The sequence below is a fragment of the Mustela erminea genome, chromosome 3 (assembly GCF_009829155.1).
Source record: "Mustela erminea isolate mMusErm1 chromosome 3, mMusErm1.Pri, whole genome shotgun sequence".
NCBI classification, from domain to species: Eukaryota; Metazoa; Chordata; class Mammalia; order Carnivora; family Mustelidae; genus Mustela; species Mustela erminea.
The window spans coordinates 42312197-42326492 of record NC_045616.1 but is presented as its reverse complement, the minus strand read 5'-3'; the positions used below and the strand labels follow the sequence as shown (position 1 = coordinate 42326492).

The following is a 14296-nucleotide window of genomic DNA, read 5'->3' as shown; positions in this document are numbered from 1 at the left end:
TTCAATTTCTTCCATTTTTCAGTTTTAATTCCATCAGTCCAAGTTCATATTTTTGGATAAAGTGATACAGATGAAGAAAGAACTGAATTACCATTCTTTCTGACAGAACCACATCAGAGTAATTCTAACTATCTTCACATTCTACACAAGCATGAATTCCACAGGGTGGCAAGTGAGTGCTGCAGGAGAAACTCTAACACAAGAAACTGACTTTACACCTCTGTGATACTGGTGCAGGGGAGATGCAGAATTCTTAATAATTGCTTTATTTGTATAACTTACTCTTCTTTTCTTGGTAAGACTCCTTTAACAAGGTGTCACATTCTAAAGGAGCATAAATTCAATGCCAAAAGGCTTGAAAATGATGTAATTTTGATGCAGCAGGCTTGAAAAGGAAGCCTGGAAACTGGAATTCCATCCTTATACACAGCACCAATATTCTAAGACTCATCTTTGGACAGTTTTCTCTTCAAAGTTCTTATCATCTCAAGGGTTGCTCCCTCAAATTTGGTATCTACCCCAAACTTCATTCTGTCTTTAATTAATTTCACCCTTTCACTGTGTGGATATTACCTGCTCCTTGATAAACAGATTTAGTTTCCTTTTAATATAAACCAAATTTGCTTTTTCTTTTTAATTTAATTTATTTATTTGACACAGAGAGATCACAAGTCGGCAGAGAGGCAGGCAGAGAGAGAGAGAGGGAAGCAGGCTTCCTGCTGAGCAGAGAGCCTAATATGGGGCTCGATCCCAGGACCCCGAGATCACGACCCGAGCCGAAGGCAGAGGCCTAAGCCACAGAGCTACCCAGGATCCCCTGCTTTTTCTTCATTATCTTTATCTATCTACTTCATATCAAATGACAGTGGAACCAGAACTAAATAGAAAGGAGAAAAAGTGGAATTATCTGAATGAGTACATATACCTTAATATTTTTCATGTTATACTTATGAATCTGTATTGATATGTTTTTTTGTTTATTTGTTTGTTTGTTTGTTGCTTAAGCCTGTCACATAAAAAGTCTTCAAATTATTCTCCATACAAAAATTGTATCCATCTAGGTTAAACCTCTGCTTTCAGATGAGTTCGTGATCTCAGGGTCCTGGGATTGAGCCCCACATCGGGCTTTCTGCTCAGCAGGGAGCCTGCTTCCCCTTCTCTCTCTGCCTGCCTCTCTGCCTTTTGTGATCTTTTTTTCTCTCTCTCTCTTTGTTAAATAAAATAAATGAAATCTTTAAAAAAATTATATACATCTCTATAGATTTGCATAGGTTTCATCTGCCTCTTAAAGCATGTTCTGACGTTATCATTATTACCATATATTACATTAATACCATATTACTAGATTAAGATAAAACATTGTCTAAACCAAACAGTCTTCTCCACAAAAATTAAATAGCAGATTCTAACTCTTTTTTACTTTTTAGTAAAACTGTTTCTTCTAGGGGCGCCTGGGTGGCTCAGTGGGTTAAAGCTTATGCCTTCAGCTCAGGTCACGATCTCAGGGTCCTGGGATCGAGCCCCGCATCGGACTCTCTGCTCAGCAGGGAGCCTGTTTCCCCCTCTCTCTCTGCCTGCTTCTCTGCCTACTTGTGATCTCCGTCTGTCAAATAAATAAATAAAATCTTTAAAAAAAAAAAACCAACTGTTTCTTTACAAAATGTTATTTACAAAATGTCTAAGAATGGATTTTTTTTTTCCCAAAGTGAATGATACTTTAAATAACACAATATATTTCTTGGGGGGGGGGGGGACAAGAAGACTATTTGATGGTATGGAAGTTGTTCTTGTTTTTTTAATTTAAATTCTCAATAAATTCTTCACACTTATAGAATATATTCAAGGTCAACTCTGTATTTGTGTTTAGGATCCAAACTAGAAGAGAATCTAACATTTGTAAAGTTCTAGAAAAGAGAGTTCCCATCATCTACTTGTGCTTCTAATATTTCCTTTATAACTAAGAAAGGATGGTTTGGAGGAAAATTTTCTCCTCCCGTATCAAAGTAACAAACACAGTATCCTTGGGCATATGTCCCCTCCAGAACCCAGCACAAAAACAAGTTATGCAAAGCAAAATCACCATTTTAGAAAAGCCATTTCTAAAATTCAAAACTGTTCTGTTTAGTAATGGCACTTGGATTCATACTATGGGTAGTGTGAACATCTATGTATGTATTCAACACTTCATACAGAATCCTTCATCATGTATACATAATTATTATAAAATATGACTAATTCCTTAGCAATATATTTATGGGTATGTCTCCAAAGGTAAGGGAAACATAAGCAAAATGAACTACTGGGACAATACCAGTTAAAAAGTTTTTACACAGTGAAGGAAACCATAAACAAAACAAAAAGGCAACCTATTGAAGGGGAGAAGATATTTGCAAATTATATATCTCATAAGAAGTTAATATCCACAATATATAAAGAATTTATATAACTCAACACTAAAAAAAAAAAAATCTGATTTAAAAATGGGCAGGGCACCTGAATGGACATTTAAGAAAATATATAGATGGGCAATAGACACATCAAAAGATTTTCAACATTACTTATCATCAAGGACATGCAAACCAAAACCACAGGAGATATTACTTCATAGCAGTGCAACTGATTAGTACCAAAAGGATAAGAAATAACAAATAGAAAAAGAAAACCTTCTGCATTTTATTGGTGGGAATGTAAAGTGGTACATCCACTGTTGAAATTGGTATAGAGGTTTCTCAATAAATAAAAATATAAATACCATATCATCCAGTAATTCCCCTCCTGCGTTTTTACCCAAAGAAAATGAAAACACTAATTCAAAAAGATAGATACATGCCTATGTTTACTGCAGCATTATTTTTCATAGCCAAGATATAGAACCAACATAAGTGCCCATCAGATGAATGCACAAAGAATTGGTGCACACACACACACACACACACACACACACAAGAATATTACTCATCCATAACAAAGAATGAGATCTTGCCATATGCAACATGGATGGACCTAGAAAGTACTATGCTAAGTGAAATAAGTCAGCAAAGACATGGGATTTTACCTATATGTGGAATCTAAAAAACAGAACAATCGAACAAGAAAGCAAAAAATAAACTCTTAAATACAGAGAACTAACTGGTGATTGCCAGAAAGGACTTGGATGGGGGGAATAGATAAAAGGGATTAAGGAGAATTTAAGAATTTAAAGAATTTAAGTACAAAATTCCAATTATAAAATAAATAAGGTACAGAGATAAAAAATATAAAATAAAAAATCGAAGGCTAATTTATGACAAAACATTGCTTAAAAACTTTTCAGGATGCTGGTAGTAAATGACACAGCCAAAATGGCAAAGTCAAGAATTATAGGCTGAATTGAAAATTTAGGTATACTTAACTTTTGAAAAAAGTTTCTGAAAAAATATCAACAAGATACAGCTCAATGGTAGTTCTAGAGATAGTAAATATTCGAATGTAAGAAATGAATATTTCTAAATAGTGCATTTGCTACTATATATTACCAGAAAATTGAAATTGTTATGTTTGAGCATTATGAAATTCTAAAATACAAATCCCAAGATACCATGGACTTCATATTATTCATGTCTCTAGAAGGAAAAAGAAAGGGTTTTTTTGTTTTATTTTGTTTTGTTTTGTTGGTGGTGGTGTCATCATCGTTGTTGTTGTTAGCTAGGTAGGCATCCCTACCACATTTGTGAAGAAATATGAGAATCTAGCCTGTCTTCATATCCCAGGCAGAATTTGAAAATATGATTATGTGAGATCCAGTCAGTCATAAATATGGTATTGCACAGCAAGGATAATGAAAGAATAATTAGTGGAGAAATGATGCCATATGACTATTTTTTTTATGATTGCTACTGACAAGATAAAAAACAGACCCTTCCCTTTGCTTATACCAAATACAAAGTCAGACACAGTTCCTTCCTCTTTTATCCCTAGTCAGTGTCATGTTTTTTTGTCCCGTGAGTAGTTAGAATGGTTTGTCCCTTAGAAATTGGCTTGACATAGAGATAAACATTTCCCATTCAAATAAGTGGCACATTCCCTATATACAAAATAATCTTGAGGGTAAAGCACCTAAGTTTCTCCCTCTCCTTACAAAAATTGCTAAGGCAAAAATACTCTATTGAGCACTCTGATTTTCAGATATGGTCTATTTTCCCTGTTGCAGCTGCCCAATAAAATCATCTCTTAATTGTCTGGTGAATTTTGTCTTTGACAGTGCCATACATCTCCGTCAATAATTCTAAATAGATAAAAGAATAAGTAATAGCATTTAAATTGAGGCAAGCCACTTAAAGACTGAAAACAATATGGAGGAGACAGATGAATCTGAAACCCATATTTCATTGTCCATCAGTACTTGACAGATAATACAAAATTCTACATTAATGCTTTATGTGCATGAGAGTTTGAACTATTTCAGAAGATCACTTTCAATGAATGGTGCCTAGAACTATTTCTAGAAATAAAGGGAAAGTACTTTTGTGTACAGAAATAAAGAAGTAAAAGACTTACCTTTTCCGAGACTGCTGCATAATCTTCAGTTTTCATCTCAAAATAAGTTTATTCTCTACCATCTGCTCTACTTTATTGCTATCATTTTTGAAATATATCTATTAAATAGAAAAGATATGAAATTTATCAAAACCTTCAATATGATGTGGAATCAAAGACAGAAAAACAGTACTAATTTCAGAATGACAGAATTATATTGAAAAAAATTCTAGTATTAAATTATTTATAATCTGAACTACATATATATATTCTGTTTATCTCACTCACTTTGTCTTCTCTCTCTCTCTCTCTCGGGGGGGGCAATTTCTGTTTCCTATCATGCCCCAGTAATTGAACCCATATACAATTCTCACAGTTTATCTTTTGTTTAAAAGATTTTCTCATCCTATTGACATCCGCAGCCAGACACCATCTACATCTTCTTCAGTATTGCTAGGCTTCCCTAATTCTCTCTTAGCTAGTGTTTATCTGACAAAATGGAGGGCCAGCTTATAATTCAAACTTCTATCTTTTCTAATACATGTGTAAAGACAATAACGCTTAAATTTTTAAGCATTTCTCAAAATTGTCAAGGTCATAGGAAAACAAAACCAGACTTAGATATAGTCCTAGACTGGGAGAGACAAAGGAGAGGGAGAATTAATAATTTAATACAATATGTTAATTGAGGATGGAGCCTGGAGCAGACAAACAATACAGGTAGAAAAAATCTGTAGAAACTGGAATCAAGTCTAGAGTTTAGTTGATAGCAGTACACAAATGTTGGTCCTCAGTTTTAACAAATATGCCATCGTTATACATAATTTTAACACTGACAAAAATCTAGATGAAGGGCATATGTGGATTCTCTATGATATCTTTGCAATTTTTTCATAAATCTAAAACTACTACAAAATACAAAATTAAAACCAGAAAATAGCAATATAGAAGTACTTACCATATTCTCCAAGCCAACCTCCAGGAAGATACCTTCTCTTAAGAGACTGCCTGAAAATCCTGGTTATGCCCACTGGGAGGGTTTTCATTTGGATTCAGTGATGTCACTCAGTACTCCCAAACCTGGAGATCAAAGATATATGTGTTTATAAGAGACGCTTAAAATCACAAAACAAACTGAGGGTTGCCGGGGGGAGGGGGTATGGAAAGGGTGGTTGGGTTATGGACATTGGGGAAGGTATGTGATATGGTGAGTGCTGTGAAGTATGTAAACCTGGTGATTCACAGACCTGTACCCTTGGGGATAAAAATACATTATATGTTTAGAAAAAAATTTAAAAATTATAAAAAAAATAAGGGGAGGAATTCAGAATGGTTAATGTGTTACCGTATTAAGAGTTGAGAAAATCAGTATGAAGTCATGTTTAGCTTAACATAAATAAAAACAGATGGTCACCAAAAAAAAAAAAAAAAAAAAAAAAAGATATATGTGTTTATTTTCTCCACTCTGACCATCACCGTGATTGAGGGTTTTGCCCTTGGGCCCACCTTCCCCACTCTGGTAGCTTTCAGTCCCCCTCTCTCAGGAGCTATGCTACATGAAGTTCTTGAGGAAAAAAAAAAAAAAAACAAGTCTGGAGGCTTTCTTTACGCATAATTCAAACTCTATTTTATTGTAATATTTGGGACCCAAACCATCTTATCATTTATCTCCCTTTCTGACTTGCTACAACCCCACTAATTCACACATTCACTTCCTTCAGTTAAAATCAAGTGAAATCAAGATATGAATTGCTTCTCAAGCTCAGCAATTCATCAGAGTATCACCAGCATGTCTAATTCCCCTTAGGTAGACGCGCGTGCACACACACACACACACACACACACACACTCTTCTCCTTCATCATTACAATGAGTGAGTATAATTCTTTGGGAGATTGAAGAAAAATCTCTATTAAAGATAAAAGCAAGGGACACTCAGGTGGCTCAGTCAGTTGAGAATCTGACTCTTGGTTTCTGCAAAGGTCATGATCTCATGGGTCTCAGGATCTAGCCCAATTTCCCTCCCCCCTCTTAGGCTCCCTGCTCAGAGGGGAGTCTACCTAGATATTCTCTCCCTTTGCCCTTCCCTACTTGCTCTAGCACTCTCTCTCTCTCTAAAATAATAAATAAATCTTTAAAAAATAAAAATAAATAAAAGCAAAAATAATTATTAAGTAATGATGAAAATTGAGTATTAGCCATTCATTATTTGATAGAGTTGGTATTCATCAGTTTCCTTAGCTAATCATAAATCTGCTTTTAGAACCCTCTCCCCTGAAATAACGCACTTCATGCTATAAAGGCTTGCTAATAAATAGCTAGTGTCCAGTGAAGACACTCCCTGCAAAATAGATCATTTGAATCTGAAGAATATATACAGTTTTTGACATATAAAACCACCATTTTCTGTTTTCCATCATGTATTTAATCATCTTCAAAATCCTTTTTTTCTTTAAAAATAACATTTTTCTTTTTTTTTTATGATTAACCCTTCAGCTTCAGGAAGATATGACATTTCTTCACAGGCCTTCATGGCATCTAAGAAGTTTGTTTGATAAATTTTCAGCCAATGGCTGTAGGAGGCAGATGTGACTGCATTTATACCAGTTGAAAATCCATTCATAATGTTATCTGATTCATAAGCCATGAAAATTAATGTTATTTATGTTCTACATAGCTGCCTTTAGTGCTGGAAGTTAAAGGGTTTGAAGAGAGACAAGACATTAAAAGGGTTTATTTTTTTCAACTTGGAAGAAAGATGGCATGTAAAGGAGCATTAAAAATTCATAGATGTACAAAGTGCTTTTGGATTTGCTAATTGTTTTCAAAGATTTATACAGTATCTTGAGAAATATAAAGTTATGAGCTATAATAAATTTTTATGTAATTTAAAAAATTGATTTGGATCAGAAGCACTTATTCACCAGTATGGATGTTATTGACTTTATACAAGAGCAATAAATATTTTGGATTTAAATTAAAATGGCGCATTACTTTACTTGTATCTGCATTTACCCACAGCACTACTCTTGTATAATTTTATGTCTCCAAGTAAAGAGAAGGGGGCATGCGACATCCGGAGCAGTGATTTTTGTTGCCCTATTTTTTAAAAATTAAGTGTAATTTTAAAATAAAATTTATGTCTAATCATCATTAAATTCAAAGAAAATTGTAAAAAGATAATGAATGTTTTATTATTTATTTATTTATTAAAGATTTTATTTATTTATTTGAGAAAGAAGGAAAGAGAGCCAGCACAGAGGAAGAAGTAGCCTCCCCGCTGAACAACGAGCCCAATGCAGGGCTTGATCTCAGGACCCTGAGATCATGACCTGGACTGAAGGCAGATGCATAACTAACTGAGCCACCCAGAAATCCCTTAAAAATTTATTAGAAACAAGAAAATATCCCTTTATTTCATATACCTAATTCTCTTTGGTTCAGGTAGCTACCATACTGTTTTCATCTGTTTTAGTGAACCACATTCCTCCTAAAAAAAGATGCTATATTTTAGAATATATGTTTTCTTCACATGTTCCAATATACAAAGACTGTGTGACTACTTCACATTAAAAAAGTGTTTTTATTAAGTTTTAATTCCAGTATAGTTAACACAATATTATATAAAATTAATTGTTCTTTCACTGATTATTTTGTAAAAGATAATCATCACTAAGGAGACTGAACAATATTATGCCTTTCTAATTGTTTACATTGGAGAAGACTGATAATTGGAAGGATGACAGAAATGCTCACAGAGTGTAGGCATGCTCTGACAAGGGGGATAAAATTAGTCTTTGATAGACTGATAGGTCCTTTTGATCTTTGGAAAAATCCATTACGATGTTTTTCATATACCTAACCAAGAGCTGATTGTCATGTTTCATGCTTTGTCTTTGTAGCTCTGCGGAGCATCACAAAGTAAGACAAATATTCTAATCAGCTTGTCTGAGATTAGGTTTCATATTCCCCTATTTGATTTAAGAAACTTTCAAACATAGTATTTTTTAGAAGTTTCCTATCCTGTTTGCTTTCCTTACAAGTATTTTGACTCTTGCCCCTTGAAAAAATCCTGGATTTCTGAACTAAGTGCAACATAGGGCCTTACCAAGTCTATAAAATGGATCCATCCTTTATTCTGGATTCTGATAATGCAGATTAAATCTTAGTAGTTTTTCTGTGTTCACATGTCCCTGCTTTTTAAATACCTGAGAGTGAAATCTAAAGATCATTTCACCAATTTTCCCCTATCTGGTCCTGTAATTATTTCCTAACTTCCTCTTCCTAATCTAAATTCAAATTGACTAGTCCCATGTTTTTCTAGCATAAAGAAGTTGTTAGAAGGTAACTATGCATCTGGTGGAGGTTGGCATTTGTGTTTCTAAAGCATGTTTATCAAGCAAATATTCTACGTAAATGGAACTGACAACCAATTTCCATATCATTGCCTACTATGTGCCATACGTGGAGCTAGGCATTGTGGATACAATGATGAATAAAACTATACATGATTCTTGCCTTAATAAATCCTACAAATGGCAAGGAGTAACTTCAGTTACAAATCTCACAACTGTTAGAAGTATATGGAGAGAGTGGTAAGTATTAGTAGATGGGCTCCATTTTAATTATGGAAATTTTCACAAAGCTCTACTTAAATAGCAATGTAATTTCAAGTGTTTTGGAATAAATCTAACAAAATATAGTTAAGATTTAGACATAAACAACTAAAATATCTTCAGAAAAAATAAGGTCCTAAATTAGTGGAGTCATATGGCATGTTCACAGTTTGGATACTGTCTTTTCTTCCCAAATTGATCTATAGATTTAATATCATCCCACCACATCCCTACTTATTTTAGTAGGTTTGATCAAACCCAAAGTGGAACTACATAGGAGAGAAAAAAAAAGAAAAGGTCTTTTCCATCAAGTGTTCCAGTATAACTGGATAGCCTTTTGGAAAAGAAAAACATCAAAACTGACAAATCAAATTTCACAATACAAATGAAATTCTAATCCAAGCATATATATATATTTGAAAGTGAAACGCCTAAGAAAAAAGCTTCTAAAAAATAGTGAATACCTTCTTGACTAAAAAGAAGTTTTTTAAATTTACTTTATTTTTCTTTCTATGTAAATTTTGCCAAATTTAGCAAACAAAGCTACATGGCCCCTAGGTAAATGTAAATTTCATATAAGCACTGGATAATCTTTTTTCATGTAAATACATACATGCATTATTTGGTAAATACATATACTAAAATATATTGTGTGGCCAACCTAAAATTTACATTTAACTGGGTATCTGGTATTTTATTTGGCAATTATGTTTCCTGATAAATATATAACCAAAAAAAAAAAAAAAAAACATGTGGGCACCAAAAGAAAAGTATAGTGATATTCATAGCAGTATTATTTGGGAGAGTTCCACACTTGACACAATTTAAGTGTCTATCATAGGTAGAATGATAAAGAAATTGTAATAAAATTAGAATGAAATATCATAAAGACTTGAACAAACTACAGCTAAAGAAAAAATCCTAACACAAAAGAATACATATTATATGATTCTATTTATAGAGTTCAAAAACAGACAAAACTGAATTTTGGTATTCTGAGATGCTGGCAATGTTGGATTTCTTGGTCTGGTAGCTATGTGTACTTTGAACTAATTCAGTGAGATCTACATTTATAACTTTCTGTAAGAATTATAATTCAACATGTGGATAAGTCAGCTGCCAATCTAATATTTTTACCATTGTATGTTACAGACTTCTTTTCCCCGGCTGCTTATAGAGGGCACGGATTGCATGGAGCACGGGGTGTGGTGCAAAAATAATGAATACTGTTATGCTGGAAAAAAAAAAAAGTTTCTTTTTACTTATTTGCTAATTAAAAAAATAACAGGGTATTAAAAAAAAAAGAATTATAATTCAACATAAAATACTAAAATTCACAGTGACACTTATGTAGGCATAATTGATTTTAAAGCAAAAAACATTACTAGAAATTAAAAAAAGGTCACAATACCATAATAAAAAGTTCAGTCAACCTGCAAGCTGTGAAAATTCTGATCTTGTGTTTAGGGTAGTAATTAGTTTTAAAATACCTAAATTCCTTTTTAAAACAGCTTTATTGGCGTATACTAAATATACAATAAACTACATTTTTTAATTGTAAAAAAATAAAATACTGAAAGTAAAATTAACCTAATTTTAAAAATTAATTGATTATACTATCAAATAATTTGACTTTAACATACCTTTCTCTAAAAGAAGTTTTAATATAGATTAAATAACACAAAATTAAATTTGATCTAATGAATATAAGAAGAATATTGAACTAAAAAATTAGAAAATATAATAAATTGGAGAATTTACTAAACTTATCACTTATAAGACCATAAAGTCATGTTTCAATGAGTTTTAAAGAATAGATAACTTCCAGATTATTTTTTCTGCCTGTGGAGATTTTAATTTAAAAAAATTTTTAAAATAACCAACCGTCCCCATATTTAGAAACTGAAAATACACTTCTGAGTCAAAAGATCAAATTACCAATTAAAAGCGCCATTTAGAACTGAAAAAAATTTACATACGCAAGTACTTGGATTAAATTTAAGTGGTATATAGAAGGATTTTTGTAGCAGAAAAATCAATATGAGAAAGAAGAAAGGGTTTAATTTATTGATGTATATTTTAAAAAATACAAACAAGGGAGAAACTCATATATAAATTATGTTATATTCCTACAACAGAATATAGTTGCAATGTACCAAAATAGAACTAAGCCACATGACCCTCATTAATATAGTGGTAGTGAAAACTGCATTCACAGAATACATACATAATGACTTACTGAATATAACGTACCCCACATGTAAAATTCTTGCTTAGGATTACTTATGTATGTATAATATTATTTTTAAGAAGGGAACAAGAGAATGATAAATACAAAATTCTTCATTTAGTTACCTCTGGGTCAGAGGAACAAGGAGATTATGTTGGAAGAGAGTACACAGGTAAAATACTTTTAATGATTCATTTTTTTTTAAGTTATACAAACATGACATGAATGCATCACCTTTGTGATTCAAGCAATGCATTGAAATATAGGGTAAAAAAGTATAAGTCTCTTAACTTCCCTCTTATAACTACATTTAGCTTCTCTGTGACCATGCTTTTTAAATAATCATTAACATTTTTCTATTCTCTAAAAATGAATTTGAACTATTATATATATGCATATAAGCATAGTTGTTTTATTACATAAATTAGGTGGAAGTTTATATACTGTCCTATTATCTATATGTCTATATGTCTTAGAGATCTTTTACTATCAGCACATGAAAGTCTGGTTCTCATTTTTTTAAAATAGTTGCATAGTATTCCAATCTATGGATAAGATGAATATTTTGAAATACTTCCTTCTCAAAAGGTAATTTACTAAGTTTCATTTTTACAAATAATATATCAAAGTGTATTGCTTTATATATATATATATATATATATATATATATATATATATATATATATAAATGCGCAAGTATTTTTTTAGAGTAGATTCTCGGAATTTAGATTACAACTTATTGCATAATCATGTAATAACATGTCAGAGTCTTTCTCAAGGGCACCTGCTTCTCCTTCCATCCTTGAGCTCCAAATCTGATGGTACAGACCTGGAAACTATCCGAGGGACTATGGTTTTCTGTTTTTGAGCTGGTGTCCACTCTCTTCTCACCAGCTCCTGTGATCCTCTAAGAACATCATATCTCTGAGCCATTACCACAGACCATGAGTCAATGTCACATACCTTATGGTACTGTAGTCCATTCTGATAGCTAAATCTACCTTTCCTTTGTCTTATTAGTACTGACATTCATCTTCTACTATTCTGGAATTCTATCATTCCCATGAACTCTAAGACCTAGATCCCAGGTACATGAAAGCATCTCTACTGCCAACCCTGATCCACAGCACAGGTGCACAACTGAGCTAAAAAGCAATGGTGGCGCCTCCAGTAGAGTATTCCTTATTGCTTTAGTAAAAGAAATATTCTTAAGCATTTATTGAGGACTATTTTTCAGCTGGTGGGTTCTCTGGTTTCATATAATAAGGCCATTCTAAAATTTCCTAATCCCCAGGCTATTCCTTAAGATTCTGCCAAAGCTTTTCTAGCAAACTATCAAATTAGAAACCTTTAATTGATTAGTTTGTTTTGTCACTCTTATAATTGAGGCTTGATCCTGAGTTTTACTAATGTTTGCCCCATGACTGCCATAAAGGATATTCACTTTAAACATGGCCATGACTTTTTTTTTAATTTAATTTTTTATTTTTTATAAACATATATTTTTATCCCCAGGGATACAGGTCTGTGAATCACCAGGTTTACACACTTCACAGCACTCACCAAAGCACATACCCTCCCCAATGTCCATAATCCCACCCCCTTCTCCCAAACCCCCTCCCCCCAGGAACCCTCAGTTTGTTTTGTGAGATTAAGAGTCACTTATGGTTTGTCTCCCTCCCAATCCCATCTTGTTTCATTTATTCTTCTCCTACCCACTTAAGCCCCCATGTTGCATCACCACTTCCTCATATCAGGGAGATCATATGGTAGTTGTCTTTCTCTGCTTGACTTATTTCGCTAAGCACGATACGCTCTAGTTCCATCCATGTTGTCGCAAATGACAAGATTTCATTTCTTTTGATGGCTGCATAGTATTCCATTGTGTATATATACCACATCTTCTTGATCCATTCATCTGTTGATGGACATCTAGGTTCTTTCCATAGTTTGGCTATTGTGGACATTGCTGCTATAAACATTCGGGTGCACGTGCCCCTTTGGATCACTACGTTTGTATCTTTAGGGTAAATACCCAATAGTGCAATTGCTGGGTCATAGGGCAGTTCTATTTTCAACATTTTGAGGAACCTCCATGCTGTTTTCCAGAGTGGCTGCACCAGCTTGCATTCCCACCAACAGTGGAGGAGGGTTCCCCTTTCTCCGCATCCTCGCCAGCATCTGTCATTTCCTGACTTGTTTATTTTAGCCATTCTGACTGGTGTGAGGTGATATCTCATTGTGGTTTTGATTTGTATTTCCCTGATGCCGAGTGATATGGAGCACTTTTTCATGTGTCTGTTGGCCATCTGGATGTCTTCTTTGCAGAAATGTCTGTTCAGGTCCTCTGCCCATTTCTTGATTGGATTATTTGTTCTTTGGGTGTTGAGTTTGCTAAGTTCTTTATAGATTCTGGACACTAGTCCTTTATCTGATATGTCGTTTGCAAATATCTTCTCCCATTCTTTCAGTTGTCTTTTGATTTTGTTCACTGTTTCCTTTGCTGTGCAAAAGCTTTTGATCTTGATGAAATCCCAATAGTTCATTTTTGCCCTTGCTTCCCTTGCCTTTGGCGTTGTTCCTAGGAAAATGTTGCTGCGTCTGAGGTCGAAGAGGTTGCTGCCTGTGTTCTCCTCAAGGATTTTGATGGATTCCTTTCGCACATTGAGGTCCTTCATCCATTTTGAGTCTATTTTCGTGTGTGGTGTAAGGAAATGGTCCAATTTCATTTTTCTGCATGTGGCTGTCCAGTTTTCCCAGCACCATTTATTGAAGAGGCTGTCTTTTTTCCATTGGACATTCTTTCCTGCTTTGTCGAAGATTAGTTGACTGTAGAGTTGAGGGTCTATTTCTGGGCTCTCTATTCTGTTCCATTGATCTATGTGTCTGTTTTTGTGCCAGTACCATGCTGTCTTGATGATGACAGCTTTGTAAT

The 14296-nt window shown here is 33.7% G+C and overlaps 1 long non-coding RNA gene across 3 annotated transcripts in view; it reads right to left on the bottom strand.

Annotated features, from left to right (window-relative positions):
* LOC116586090 overlaps positions 1 to 14296 on the bottom strand; it is a 258554-nt gene that overhangs the window by 61055 nt on the left and 183203 nt on the right. For all 3 annotated transcript variants that reach the window (XR_004283886.1, XR_004283884.1, XR_004283885.1), the window contains exons 2-3: positions 5474 to 5595; positions 4537 to 4634 (exon numbers count right to left, since the gene is read on the bottom strand). This is a non-coding gene — a long non-coding RNA (uncharacterized LOC116586090). The remainder of the gene's footprint in view (positions 1 to 4536; positions 4635 to 5473; positions 5596 to 14296) is intronic.